The 15187-nt window shown below is 44.0% G+C and overlaps 1 protein-coding gene across 1 annotated transcript in view; it reads left to right on the plus strand.

The window, feature by feature from the left end:
- The window catches only part of CHSY1 (chondroitin sulfate synthase 1), a 78946-nt gene that overhangs the window by 15506 nt on the left and 48253 nt on the right, over positions 1-15187 (plus strand). The window lies entirely within an intron of this gene.

The following is a 15187-nucleotide window of genomic DNA, read 5'->3' on the forward strand; positions in this document are numbered from 1 at the left end:
TAGAGAAGAGCTTTATCTGGGCAGGGAAGGTGATGCATGGGGCTCAGTGTGAGACTAAAACACATGACTGATGTGACAGGGAGTCTGTGACGACAGTGGGGGAGGCGGTGTGGTATGACCACTGTGGCCTAATTTTAGTAGCTGTGTTTGCTGAGGAGGAGGGCAGGAAGGTCAAAGGAGAGAGTAAAGGCTGCAGTTCAGGTTTGTGAAACCAAGGTGTGGGTTAGGAGGGTTTGGAATGGGTGCAGATCTGAGATCTGTCTCCTAAGTCCTAACCTAGCTCGTTCACTTCAGAAAATAATTAAATATTTGGGAGCCAAATATTTCGAAGAGGGAAAAGTTGACATCACTAAGTCATTCCTTAGTCACTTCTGAACCCAGGCTGGTAAAGGTTTCTTGTTTGTTGTAGTAGAAATCAAGACCTGCTTTGTATATAGCACTAAGCGTTGTACCAAAGTGACTTGAGTCTGGATCTCTCTGACTTTCTGCTGGCCATCATTTTAAAAGAGGAGGGCTGTGTGATTTGTGCTTGCCTGTACGTGCCTTTCCAGGCTATAGAGACTGTTTGAGACTGACCTAGTTCTTGTGAGCACAAGGTTAATCTGTCCCTAGTTAGCTGGATGACTTATCTAATGCCTAAGTGGAGGGTTGCTGAAATGGGGACTTTGATGGTGTCGTGCAGACTCTAAGGAAGCTTCAGCCCTGAATCCAGCAAACAAAAGTATTCTTTTTTTTCCCCTTATTGTCTTAAGTGCTGTGGTTTGGTTAGAAATTAGGATCTGTGCAGCCTGTTGAGTTTAGGGAGCCATCAGGATTAGTCGTTATCTTGAGGACAAGTCAGGAAAGGCTAATCCTCCACTGCATGACAGGACAAAGAACTCTAATAAAATAGCTCATCATCCCAGTTTCTTAATTAAGGCACTCGGAAGATACTTGAGGATTTGAGTTTGTTCTGTTGAGCAGCAATGGGGATAGGCAGAGGGAGGTAAGTATGAGACCAGAAGCTTTCTAATGTATCTTTCTCTTCTGAATTTATGAGAGAGCCATCCCTTTTTTGCAGGGTAAATTCTTATTTTATGACTTCCTGGAGCTGTGAGGCTCAGTATTTGGAAGAAATGATGTTGTGCTGTGATCAGGGCTACTCATTACACTGCCTTTCGTAGGTGAATCCCACCTGACTGGAGACCTTGGAAGAACACGGTTAAATGCCAAACCCAATCGATATAAAATCCAGTAATACCTGTATAGTCAGTTATCTCCCATGGGTCAGTTATGTCTGACCAACCTTTGAGTTGGCAAGTTTTCTGTTCCGTTTTATTTAGTGCTTATCTTATCTCTGTGTATAAAACATGAAGATGGGATAATAAACCGTTTAATGGCTACAAGTCCTAACCTAGCTCGTTCACTTCAGAAAATAATTAAATATTTGGGAGCCAAATATTTCGAAGAGGGAAAAGTTGACATCACTAAGTCATTCCTTAGTCACTTCTGAACCCAGGCTGGTAAAGGTTTCTTGTTTGTTGTAGTAGAAATCAAGACCTGCTTTGTATATAGCACTAAGCGTTGTACCAAAGTGACTTGAGTCTGGATCTCTCTGACTTTCTGCTGGCCATCATTTTAAAAGAGGAGGGCTGTGTGATTTGTGCTTGCCTGTACGTGCCTTTCCAGGCTATAGAGACTGTTTGAGACTGACCTAGTTCTTGTGAGCACAAGGTTAATCTGTCCCTAGTTAGCTGGATGACTTATCTAATGCCTAAGTGGAGGGTTGCTGAAATGGGGACTTTGATGGTGTCGTGCAGACTCTAAGGAAGCTTCAGCCCTGAATCCAGCAAACAAAAGTATTCTTTTTTTTCCCCTTATTGTCTTAAGTGCTGTGGTTTGGTTAGAAATTAGGATCTGTGCAGCCTGTTGAGTTTAGGGAGCCATCAGGATTAGTCGTTATCTTGAGGACAAGTCAGGAAAGGCTAATCCTCCACTGCATGACAGGACAAAGAACTCTAATAAAATAGCTCATCATCCCAGTTTCTTAATTAAGGCACTCGGAAGATACTTGAGGATTTGAGTTTGTTCTGTTGAGCAGCAATGGGGATAGGCAGAGGGAGGTAAGTATGAGACCAGAAGCTTTCTAATGTATCTTTCTCTTCTGAATTTATGAGAGAGCCATCCCTTTTTTGCAGGGTAAATTCTTATTTTATGACTTCCTGGAGCTGTGAGGCTCAGTATTTGGAAGAAATGATGTTGTGCTGTGATCAGGGCTACTCATTACACTGCCTTTCGTAGGTGAATCCCACCTGACTGGAGACCTTGGAAGAACACGGTTAAATGCCAAACCCAATCGATATAAAATCCAGTAATACCTGTATAGTCAGTTATCTCCCATGGGTCAGTTATGTCTGACCAACCTTTGAGTTGGCAAGTTTTCTGTTCTGTTTTATTTAGTGCTTATCTTATCTCTGTGTATAAAACATGAAGATGGGATAATAAACCGTTTAATGGCTACCTCTGTATTAACAGAATCTGTGAAAGGTCCCACATGAGAGTAAAAATAAAATCAAAAATTGTCTTCCTCAGCTGAAGTGGATGTGAAGTGTCTTCAGCTGGGGCTCTCAGTGTGGAGGTTCTTAACAGATCTATGTGTAAAGGGTAACTGTGACCCGTAAGTTTTGGGGTTGAGGAGTTAACTGTGTAAATTTTGAGAGAATATTTGGTTTTCTTCCCTCAATCTATTAGAACCATGTTCTGTGCGCAGCTTAAAGTGCCAGCAGCACGGAGGTGTCAGAGCCTGTAAGCATGGGAGAGAAAAGCCAGACCTGGTTGGTGATGGGAAATAGAAATGAAGTGCTGATGTGGGGAAGGGGTTTAATATAAACTAGCTGAGGTCACCAAAGGGATGGTAGAAACACATTCAGCTCAAATGCTTTCAGTGCTAACTGTTAATACGCTTGGAGTAGGGTGGTTTGAGAAATATTTGGATTTTTTTAAATAAAACAATAAAACAAACTGAATTATTACAGAGAAGCAGCAAAGGGTGAATCTTTTAAATGGATGGATATGATGGGTTTTGATATAGAGTTTTGTTTTACTATTTGTTACTTTTATAAAAACAATTTAATGTAAGACATCATTTTCTTTTGAACTTGGAGTGGATGAACACAGATAATTATCCAGAGCTGCTTTAGACAGTGGTTATAGCCAGCTGCATCGGTGCGTAGCACTAACCTGCTATGAAGGCTTTTCTTCATGCTTTTGGAGAGGAGAGTACACAGCAGGGTGACTCTGCTGTGACACAGCTCTGTGAGCATTTCCCTGTGCCCTCTGGGCTGACAATCTCTGAGGATGCCTTTGTGATCTATACAGTTCCATTTTGCCAGTTCACTGTGTTTGCAGTCACTGGTTTGCTGCTGGAAATACACTGGAAAGAGCTATTAACAATAAGTGACTCCTCAGCTCAGGAACTGCCAATTCCTCTTGCTTCCCAGTTGCCTACTCCAAAAGTCACTGTCCTTGATGAACTTTGTGGTCCCCCAGCGCTGACAAGGCAAAAGATGACATTTAATGTGCTGCCTATTTCTTTTTTAATAGCTTGCAGTTGCAATTACTAATGAGAAATGTGCATCTTGAGTCTTCCTGGGCACTGCTTTACGTATGTCGGTAAGGAGCCTGGCTTTTTAGGCTGTGGTGGGAGAACCATTGGCCCACAGATGGTGAACCAAGATGCAAGATGCCAACATGCAATGGCCAGTCCTTGCAGCAGCCAGGTAGCAGTTGAACTCGGTGCTCTGTGCTGTTGCCTGATGACTCTGTGGATGGTGTGAGTATGTAATCTGACTGCATGGAGGATTAATTGTCTGGGATTTGCCTAACCTCATTTCCTGTAGAAATCTCTGGGCTGAAGAGCTGCTGCTACTGTTTTATGTTCTAAAACCATCTGATTTTGAGCAGAGAACTTGGTTCTACTTTGCTGGATTGTTATACCATCCTTAATTGATCCTTAAAATGCTTAAAACATTTGAGCGCTAATTTCCTGTGTTAAAAGCTTATGTGGACTCCTGGCGGTGTGAACTTCCATGGCTATCAGCTGGAGACCTCTTAAAATCTTGCCAGAAATCCTGATTGCCTCAAGGGTGGGGATTATCTTCCTGCATGCCTACACCAAATTGACCTTTATGTCACAAAGAAGTTGGGAACATAATTGGAAGGTGTTGGGGGAGCTAACTGGTTTTGTTTTTTTAAATCCTGAAGTTTCAGGCTGCAAGTCTTGTTTGGGGAGCTAACTAGTTTTGTTTTCTTAAATCCTGAAGTTTCAGGCTGCAAGTCTTTTTGGGGGTCCTTGAAGGACTGAAAGTTGAGTTCTGGTTATTTCTGGTTAGTTTCTTACAGAAAAGTGAATTTCTGCTGATGTCCTCAGTGAAAGCAAGTTCGTTGTCAGTGACTCTTTCAGTTCAGTTCTCTTGCGCAAGTTTAAAATACTGTTACAATAATGAAGCAAAAGGAGAAGTTCTGGCTGATTTTTATCAGTGGGATTCTTAAAACCAACTGAACTTAATGCCAGTTACTTGCAGCTTGTGTAGTAATGGTGACTTGAGCAAAGAGTCAAAGCCTGCATTTAATTTAAATTGCTATTAGGTACCTAAAGTGTTTTTTAAGACTCTTTGAATTGGAAATCTCCGTTTCTCTGTTTATACTTTGTCCACGCTGCAGTGTTGTACCTTGTTTCTCTATACTTTGTCCACGCTGCAGTGTTGTACCTTGATGTGGAGTGTTGCTGATAAGAGGGAAAGCCACTACAGCCAGCTCTCCTTCCCAAGTAAGCACCTCAGCAGTTTTTCTGCTTCATGGTGGGCTTTGGGGTCTGCGTAACGCCGTTCGTCCTGTGCTGCTGCAGTGACTTGCTCCTGGGGCTGCAGCCTAGACAAAGCTCCAGCAATCAGCTTCTGTGCTCGATGGTCTGTCCTGGGAGCACTGGTAGAGTAGAACAACCCACTTCGTTTAGCACCTGGTTTATAGCTAAAAGCACATGTCAGTACAGGATGGGAGCCCTAAATGTTTATGCAGAGCTGTGAGATGAGGCTCCCAGAGCCAGTGCTTTAGAGTCATTAGGAAAAGGCACGACCTGCTCTTGTGTGATGATGAGAGCACAGGTAGGGTCATGCCCACTGGATCTAAGCTCCATCCAAGTCTCTGGGTTTAATCCTTCCTACTGAATGGCTTTAGGGAGCTCCAGCTGAGTGCTGTATTTTTGTTCTTGGAAGCAGTCTTCAGAAGCATCCGGCACTCTTTGTGGATTAAGCACAGGTTCTTAGACAGAGGCTGGGATTAGCAATGAAATAAATGGGAACACACAGTTTGGACTCAGCCAGAAGTTCATTAGAAAGCAGAAAAAGGGTAGCAGAAAGCTGCTTGCAATTCCAGAAGTGCTGCTGTCACCTTCCTGCTGCAGTAAAGAGAGAAGCACCTTATCAGAAAACTCAGCTACCTTTGGCTGGCACCAGGCTCTCTGAGCAGGCAGCCGGCGTTTGGATGCTGCTTCCTTGCTCACTGTCCTCTTGGCCCAGCTTAGACCTCGTGTCAGTGTGCCTGCTGAAAGGCAAGGACAAGTTGGTTCATGAAAACTTGTTGCCTGCTCTTGTTCATGGTTGCCACTTCAGATTGGTGCAGCTGGTTAGAAAAGCGCTCTGAGAATAGCAGCAGAGTATTAATGAAGGTTCCTCTGCTCATAGGCCTTCAATGGGTGTAATTACTTGGCAGTAACTTCTTTAAACCTTATTTGAATTAAAGCTACATGTTTTGGCTGGTTGTGTCACCACTGTATTAGTGAGGAATGCAGGAGAGAGTGCTAGCTTGCATTAACTGAGCTGCCTTAATCCTTTGTAACCATTCTTTTTAATATGTGTTACTGTCTTACAGAGAGAGAAAACATTTGCCCAAGGGATAGCAGAGTTCACTCCTCAGTAACTCTGCGTAAGGGCAACGTTCTTTGCCCTCAGTAAGGACTAAGGAAGTTCTTAGTGAGTGAGTGTTGATGATTAATATTATGTGTAATTCTGCATAAATACTTGATGGGGAACTGTCTATATCTTAGCTCTGAGGTTTTTATAAATGTTTTTTCCTGCAGTTCCTCTCTGCGTATGGGTGCAGAGTGGTTTAAATGCCAGACCCAATTTTTTTAATGGTCTCATACAGCCTTCAGACCAGATGCTTGACTAAAAGCAATACTGTCCAACTAGAGTGACTCCGGAACATATAGCTCTCAGGTTCTTTGTCCAAGTCAGCAAAACTATTCTTCCCTTGTATGCGTACCTTTGCTGTCTTGACAAAAGAGAAATTTGCTTAACCTTATCACAGGTGATTTGTCAAGAAACCTTACCCTTATCTTACATTGCTTTGTTTGTTTAACCTTATCACAGATTATTTAACTGGTTTTATATCCTTCTCCTGTTGAAGACACTTTCTAACATCTTTGGCCAGGGAGAACCTTATTTGAAAAAAAAAAAAAGAGAGAGCAAACAAGCAACAACTGAGAGACAATATCAGATTTAATCTTCATAAAGCAGCAGGGTTTTTGCTTCCCTGGGAAGGCTTTTCTAGGTTTCAGACAGCAATTTTTCTTTGACTTCTTCAAATAATATTTTTTTCACCCTCTTCAACTCCTTAGAGTTAAAATGTGCATTGTAGTCACTGCGAGAGCCTTTTGCAGTTGCACTTTTGTCTTGTTGCTGAATTTTACTGGGGCCAACTGGAAGCTAGCTCTCTTTCTTTGGAATAATGTGTTGGCCAAATCCTGAAGTTTGCTGATGGTAGCATCACTGCAGCGTGTGTTGTACTGAGGAGAAACCGTCCATGTGGTTTCTTATCTTTTCTAGGCCAAAAATAACACCATAGCTCCTGCAGCCTTAAAGAATTAGCCTAATTTTGGAACTGGAAACTAGGGTGAAGGTGAAATGGATATTTCAAAATATATAAAATAGGAGCTGGGTGCCTAAGCATTAGGATGAACAGTGAGTCGGAAGTATTTCTGATGATTTTGCATGGACACATATATAAAAGGCTGGGTGCCTAAGCATTAGGATGAACAGCGAGTCAGAAGTATTTCTGATGATTTTGCATGGACACAACCTCAGGGGCAAGTCTGTGCTGAATTGCAGGTCTGTTCAAATTTGTATCAAGCGGTGCAGTTCTGATACGGGAACTGCAGGCAAGGAAGGTGGAAGGTGAGGGCAATGTCATCTTCCTTCTGGTTGTACTGTGGCTCCTCCAGATCGCTGATGTGGCTCCGCAGAAGCGAAGGGGTCATTTCTCCAGCCCACGGCGTCTGCTTTGTGCCATCTGCCCTCGCGGTTCCCGGTGCAGAGGAAGTGTGAAATGTGTAACCCCGTTTATTCTGCTAGGTGGTCAAGGCCGTCTCCCTTACAGAAAATGCCTTGTTTCTGTGCAGCCAGCACAAAGGCTCTTTTATAGCTGCTTGGCTATACATCTGCTGAGGTGCCTCAGACTGTTAGCACTGGTTACTGTTTGAGGTATGCAGGCTCTGAGGCCGGGATGTACAGTGATATGTTGTTTATATGTTGCCTCCCTTTCCTTTTGAGGATAGGGAGCTGCGCTGTGTCCTGCCCTGAACAAAGCTGGTGTTAGTTATGGGATGGAGTGGTAGCCTGGAGATTTTCCCTTTAAAAGCAGGACTGGAATCCTTCTGTTTCACACTTTGAATTAAATGTCTGAATTTGGCAATGTGACTGCAAGACAAAAGAACTTTCTCTGGGGAAAAGTGTGTTGCATTTCTGTTCCAGAGACAGACCTGGCTTGAAGGACAGTGTGTGCATCATGCAGGGGGACCCCTTCCTTCACAGGGCACTGAAAACTGGAGAAAACCCCCGACTTCCTAAAGTTTTTGTACTTTATGGTAGCCTCTGGATTAATTTCACCATCTTCTCCCCCATGCCTCCAATAGGTTTGGTTTTTTTTCCTGCACATGTCCTCACACTCATTTCATGAAGAGACTTTGCTGAAACCAGTGCTGCCCAGAAATGCGCACTCATCTTTTGAAATGTAGGGGAGGGACTGAAAGGAGAGAGAAAGCTCTGTGAGCTGACAAAGTCCTGGTGAGTTCTGAATTTCTGATGTTTGTGTCCTTTGGCTTTCAGAAATCTTAAGGTTTGCCATCTTCTGGCTCCTGTGTTTGGTTTTCTGTGTTGGCTTCCTTTAACCCCACAAAGCAAGCTGACAGCTCTTCAGTTCTATTCCCAAATAGCATTCTGATGCTGTCACTGCTGGCTTCTTGACTCAAAGAAGAGCTTGGGTGGAAAAAACAACTTTTCATCAAATTACCATGATATAGGTCTCATGGGATAAAGAAAGAGCACAAGAGGGATGTGCCCTGTTTTACCTTCAGCTCTTTTGCTTTGACGTTGATGTGCTCTTCTGCTCCATTAGCATGAATAAATATTGAAATCTCGTAGCTGAGTGTGGCAAAAGGTGACTTGGGGCAGATCCATGGTATGTTCCACCACCAAGTCCTTGTCCCTTGAGAGCATCAGCTCTGCCCTGCCTAGGCCCTGGCTCTGGCTTCTGAACATGTGCCTGTACTTGCACTCCTCTCTGGGGAGTATTTCTTGTTGGAGATCTGTTTAGGCTTTGAAGATTCATTTAGGCTTTTTGTGGCCTCTTTCACAAGAGGGTGAGAAGTTACTTTTCAACTTAATTTTAGACCGACTGTCATTCTCGAGCAAGCTTGAAGAAGTGTGGTTTTGACCTTGCTTGCAGGGAAACTTGGTGGAACCTGAATTCCCAGTACATTGAGGGAACTGTTACCTCGGGTCTAGAATTTTGTGCTTCAACATCAAAGCACTTTGCAAACCTTTCCCATGCTCCCACTCTGTGGAACGAGCTCTCTCCCTGCATGGCACAGGGTTATCCCCAGGGCACGGGAGAAGGTACCGTCAGGGCAAGGTGTAGAGTGTAAGAGGTCCTGACTCGGTGTCCTGCAGCCAAACCACACCTTCCCTCCCCTCTTTCACCAGTCACTTCAATTAAAATTCCACCGTCAGGGCTGAAGTGAGGTGAGGCAGGAACAGACTTGTTTTCAGGAGGGAGAGGGAGAACCTAATTTTCTGCTGGAATGGGCCTTTTCCCACAGCGGGCTCAGGAAATGTCCCCTCCCCACCAGTTAGGTGCAGAAAAGTCACAGGTAGAAATCGTGAACATAATCACCATTGTCTGCTTCAGTTGCCAGAAGGCATCAAAGAGTGAACAAATGGAGCTGGAAGTGAAGAGTCCTGCAGAGACAAACCTATGGTTCTCCATCAGCCTTTCTGAACCATGGCCCAGAGCACTCACTGAAGATGATTTCTTAATAAAGCTGGGGGAAGCCGAGCTCCCCGGGGGGCAGATGAGACTCTTCACTGGCACTGGGGAGCAAAGTGGATGAACGGGGAAGAACCTCCTGAGGGTGAAAGGTGGCGAAAGCAAGAGAGCCAGAGTGAGACCTGGGGGGGTTCTTAGCAGTGTGGTGGAGTCCAAGTAATTTCAAATATTCTAAACAGAGGTCCCGTGAGTAGAGATACGAGGGAACCAAATTCCTTTGGCATTTGCAATATCAGGCTGGCTAAAGGAACTGCTCTTGTGCAATGCTCTGCTGAGTGGTTATGGAGCAGATGTTGCTCCTTTTATAACTGCTGCTCAAAGTGAACCAGTTTCTTGCCAGGAGGGAGAGTCCGGCTGTCTGTGTAAATCAGGGAGCTGTTTTACAGGTGCCCCCTTTGCAGAGGGTCAACACAGTAATAAGAGTTGAAGTTGGAAGTGCTGAGAATGGAGGAGAAGCAGTCACTTGCAGTTGCTGAAGAAACTGTCTCCTTAAGGAGTGTGAGGACAATGTGAACCTTAGATGTTCTTAACCCTTGTTGCAGGTGTTTTCTCTAATGAGGGTATGGAGGCTGGGGGTGTGGTGGGGATATGTGGAGAAGGACTGAGATGCACTTTCAGAAAGGAAATCCGTCTACAATAAGTGCAAGTAAACAGTAAAATGTTACAAGGTGCAAGCTAAGGAACAACCTGCTGTTTTCCCTGGCTCTGTGTGGCACAGCTCTAATCCTTAAATCCGGAAATCATATCTGATGGGCTACAATGATCTTATTTTTTTTCTAGACATAGAACTCTTCTACATCTGTCTCCCCTAGGCAAGGAGGAATACCTGCTAAGAAAGCAATGCACTTGGAGGCTCAGCTGCTTTGGCATGCCAGCAAAACCACCCTGTGCTAAAGCGACAAGTGTGATGCTGATGGGACGTGTTCTGGCGTGGCATCCGAGTTAAATCTAAGCGGGAGCACTCACGCACCTGACTGGTGGCCAACATAGAAAAAACACTGAGCAGCCTGCATTGTAGCTGGTATGATTTCATGCCTAGTTACCATGCAAAACAGTCAACTCTTTATCCGAAAACGAGGTTTGAAAGTGACTTCTTAGGGTATGTTTTCTTCCTGTCCAAAAGAGAGTGTGCAATGGAGAACAGTGGCTTGGATTTTGTTTTCTTTGGTAGACAACGTAACGTCAGTGGTTGTCTTTGTGTCTGCCTGTCTTTGTGTGGTGGGACAAAAAAGCCCGTTTGGGTTGGTGCCAGTTTTATCAATGTGATGATTATATGCAGAAGAAAGGAACTGCAATGGTTCTTGTGGTGTCTCGATGGCAAATAATAATAAAATATGGCTATCTTTTAGTATTCTGGTTAGACTCTGCCGATTGCCACACATTGGAAATCACCCCTTTTCATGTAACTGCGTGCCTCCGTGCTCTGTGGTTAGCTAAAGTAAATGTTCACATCCTTGGGTGTGCTGCAGTATAACAGAATCACTGTAAAATATTCCAGACCCTGTTCCTCAGCATTGTCACTTGGATGACGCTATTGCAGGTTTGGCTGGTTGGTTTTTTTTTTGTTTTTAAATCCTCATATGTTTAGTAGTTTTTTTTTGTTTTGTTTTTAAATCCTCATATGTTTAGTAGAGTTGCTGCTGTCCTTTCTACATCAGCCTTTGGGAATAAACCCACGGCTATAACTTTGAAACTTGGAAATATCTGTACAGACTCAGTCCTGCATCTCACACCAGACAATAATGAGCACTGAAAGCTAAACTGAGCCCATTGATATGTTGATGATCAGTACTTTTTTTCTTTCTGATTAACATTCAACCTGTGTCTTCTATAACGTTTCAAACAAACCATGGAATTGTCCATTCTTCTTAGATCCAGTTGCCCGGTGGATTTGAGCCCATCCTGCCAGAGGAGCTGCTGGCTCCTTACCCTGTTAGGGCAGTATCCACGTTGGCCCGTGGTGCTGTGGGTATATGTATGATCCTATTTGGGTTGTTTTTCATTCCCTGAGAGTGGTCCTGGGCTGAAGGTGACAGAGGGACAATGTGGAGTGAGTTCCTTCTGCGTGTGACCCTCTGTGACGTGCGGTCTGTAATCCCATAGGGGTTGCTGCGTCCCTGCTGGGAGTCTGCATGTCGTGAGGAAAGTTCCAAGCCTTTGCCTTGGAAAACTCACATGCCAAGGGATTTAAGAGAGGTGCAGTAAATGGCAGGACACCATACAGCATTCATTGAACAAGAATAAATGCAGATACTTTAAATGATGTTTTAAGTTAAACGAAATTCAATTTAGACAAGCAACTTGGTAAAGACAGAACTTCTTGTCTGTGCTTTAGGAGCTTCCTGGCTGCTTTCTTGGTGAAGCTGGCTGCTCTGGGTCCCCCTTAGCTCTCATCTGCCCCGTTTGCCTTGGCACCTCCTGTGTGTGCTGCTGTGGAGTGGCCACCTTGGTTCTCCTGTGGGATCAAGGGTGGGTTCCCTGTAGCAGCTCTGCTGGGGGTCACTGGAAACCCTACCCACAAAAGGAGGCAGGCCAGTGGGCCAGCAAGCTCTCAAGGGCTGGGGATAAGATACCCTCCTCTGGCTCTTAGGCATGGAGCATTGGGAAGGCTGGCACCTTCCATCCCATGCTTTTGCTGTAAGTTGCCAGCTTTTGGCAGTTGTCCTTTAGTCTTTGAGAGCGGGGACTCAGATATACTCGTTAACCAGGCTGGGTTGGCAACCCTCCCAGGTGTAAGGTACGGTAAATGTCACACTGGCCTCCTAAAAGGGCAAAAGGAAGGTTCCGTGTGGGGTGGGCAAACACACCTTCCTTCCTGCCCCCAGGCACTTTGGTTGAAGATCAAGGCTGAGAGGTCTGCTTTTCATGCCAGGTTAGCCAGGGAAACTCATTGTCATGTAATGTCAGTGAAAGGAAGAAAGTCATAAGACCTGAAGGGGAATTAAACCATAAGGGCATCCAGAGAGTGGTGGGACACGCTCATCTGTGGATTGTACACTTCAAAACAGAGCTACCACTGCACAGTGCTTCATCTGATGGGTAAATCCTGGCTTGCCCAAACTGCAGCAAATTTAACAGAGTAGTAGTTTGGAGAGATGCTATTTCACTCTGTATGTTTCTCTGTCTACTATTTGTGGAGAAATGCTGGAATGATCAGGGATTTGCACATGTGCATGTGATCTATATATATATCTATATATAGAGAGAGATATTTATGTGCACCCCTGCTCCCTGAAGGGAGAAGGTGCACTACAGTTGGTGGTGGGGAGATGCTTTCCCAGCATCTTCTCCCTGGGAACTGGAGCTGTTGGGAGGAGCAGGGAAATGAAGAGGACGAGGGATGAAATAACACGTGAGGCTCATCCAGGCTGCTCTTGGGAACTGGAGGTGTTGGGAGGAGCAGGGAAATGAGGAGGACGAGGGATGAAATAACACGTGAGGCTCATCCAGGCTTTATTTCTCGCTCTGCAATAAAGATGACCTTGCTAGCTTGATTGATTTAGGTTTGCTGCAAATCTCATCCGCTCAGCAAGCTGCTGGAGGAAACTACTGGCAATGTCTCCAGGTAACAGTAATAAAAACCCAACTGATTAGAATATTATTTCATTTATAACTGAATTAAATACATAGGGGATAGCTGCAACAGAGCAGTTGTATGAAAGGGCAGGCAGCTTTTTGCTTTGAGGGGAAGAGCGAAGGCGGAGGAGTGGCTCAGGCTTCCCAGGGCTCTGCATAGGCACAGCTCAGGATGTGAATGTTTTTCCTTTTTTTTTATTTAAGGGGAAAAAAAAAAGATTTCTAGGAAATGCAAGATGAAGTGGTCTTTGTTTGGACTGGCCACACAGTCCCCTCGCGAGCAAACACTTTATCATGCCAGTTAGGCTGTGATGGGTGATGTATTACAGTAGTGGGCTTGTTACTCGGTGTAACTGCTGCTGCCTTTATAGCCAGAGAAAACCAGGCAGTGAGCTTGCTTGAAGCAGTTTAGTGCTAAATGTGCTGTTAAAGCCCTTTCAGGGGAAATCCTTATGGCAGAAGGCTTTCACGTTTATTAATTGGTCTAATTTCTCTACCCAGCAACAGAAGTCTTAAATCATTCCAAAAGTAAAGAATCAGGTCCAGGTAAATTTATATTTAATGAGATAACATTATAACAAAAGAGAACATTGTAGCTATACAGAAATGTCTTAGAAATGCCTTCTGTACTCATAAAATGGAGTGAAGATATTTTTTGATTCCTTTTGCATTTTCTTCCGCCCCCCAGCAAAACCTTGCTGAACATGTCTGGACAATGAATGTTCTTTTGTAGGGATGAACACACAATCTCAGAGGTTAAACTTGCTCTATAAGTTGTTTGCGCTCAGATAAAGCTCTTTTATACATGACATTTCCTGTATTATAGCAACTAGCTTTAAAAATGTGTTTAAGGAAGATTTAACTTCACATAAGCAAGGCTGTACTTAGCTTGAGCTTCCTTTTTAAAATGTCAATGTCACTTAACAAAGCCCTTAACGCTTTCCTCAGCATTGCTGCCAGTCCCTACCCAGCACATGGGGTATCTGAGCTCAGTGGGTAAAAGCAGGCAATTCATGCTGTTAGGAATTTGGGGACTGCCTGTCATGCCTGTGATAAAGGTGTATCTTTACGTACTCCCCAAGCTGTGCATCGAACCCCTATGGTATGACAAAGGTCTCCAGATTGTAACTCACTGAAGAAGCCGCTCAGTCAAGGAGAACTTAATCCAAGTAAAACTCAACACAAGGCTTTTCTCAGCACATGTCTCCCAGGAGGAGCTTATGCATATTGTATTTTTTTTAAAAAAATTCCTTTTATCCATTCAGGAGTGTCACCCTTAGGACTTTACCTGCAGTACATGGAGTAGACAGCACAGCAGCACTCCCTTTGCTTAACGTGACCAGTTGTGTGTCCACTTACTGGCTGGAGCCACTCCTCTCTGGGCATTTAGTTGCTTTTCTTCTCTTACAGATAGATTTTGGCCACTGCTTTTAAAATTGTTCAAATTTCCATCTTAACTAGATGAGGCTAACCACTGAAGCCGTCTTGCTTTTAGTGCTATTCAGGATGTGTCTGTTTTTTTCGTTTTTAAATCTTTTTATTTCCTTCTTCAGTCAAGTCTACAAAGAATACTCTGTTTTATGTGCTTTATATGTATGATTTCTTCTTAAAGGACGACTCATTTCCTCTACTTTAGAGGTATTTTCTTAAATCTGTCACTTCCTGTCTCTTTCTTGGCTGTCTGATTTGCCAATTTTTACATTTTTTTGTAACTGCTCATTAACTTCTCAGATCCTTTGGGAATTGCGTTTTGCCCAGGCGAGGTGAAACTCCGTTTTTATTCTCTGGCAAGAAAATATTTGACGATTAATTTAATTGCTAAATTGGCTTCTAAGCAGAAGCAGGCTTGGAAAACTGAAGGGGAATTAATCATGCCTGCTTAACAGAAGGGACTTGAAAACGTGGAGGCTGCACTAAAGACGTCAGTGAAAACCGAGGCGCGCAGTAGCTAACAAGCTTTTAGTATCATAATTTTTGATTTCTTGCTGGCCGTCACTGCTTGGTGCCTGCTTGAAGAGCAGACCATTCCTCCCCAAGAAGAGAGTAAAGTCTTCTCATCTCTGGAGAGCACTAACTGGCTCCAAGAGTAAAGCCCCTGAGCTTTTGAGTGAACACCTGAAAATTCATGTCCCAGCACAAAATACTCACATGGGGCCACCCGCGGACAGAGCTGTGCGGGTCCTTGTGCTGCTTTTCAGAAATTAAAAATGTGGTCCATGACCTCTTTATAGCTTTATAGAGAGTTAAAATG

Source organism: Calidris pugnax, unplaced genomic scaffold (assembly GCF_001431845.1).
Source record: "Calidris pugnax isolate Ruff unplaced genomic scaffold, ASM143184v1 scaffold134, whole genome shotgun sequence".
Lineage (NCBI taxonomy): Eukaryota > Metazoa > Chordata > Aves > Charadriiformes > Scolopacidae > Calidris > Calidris pugnax.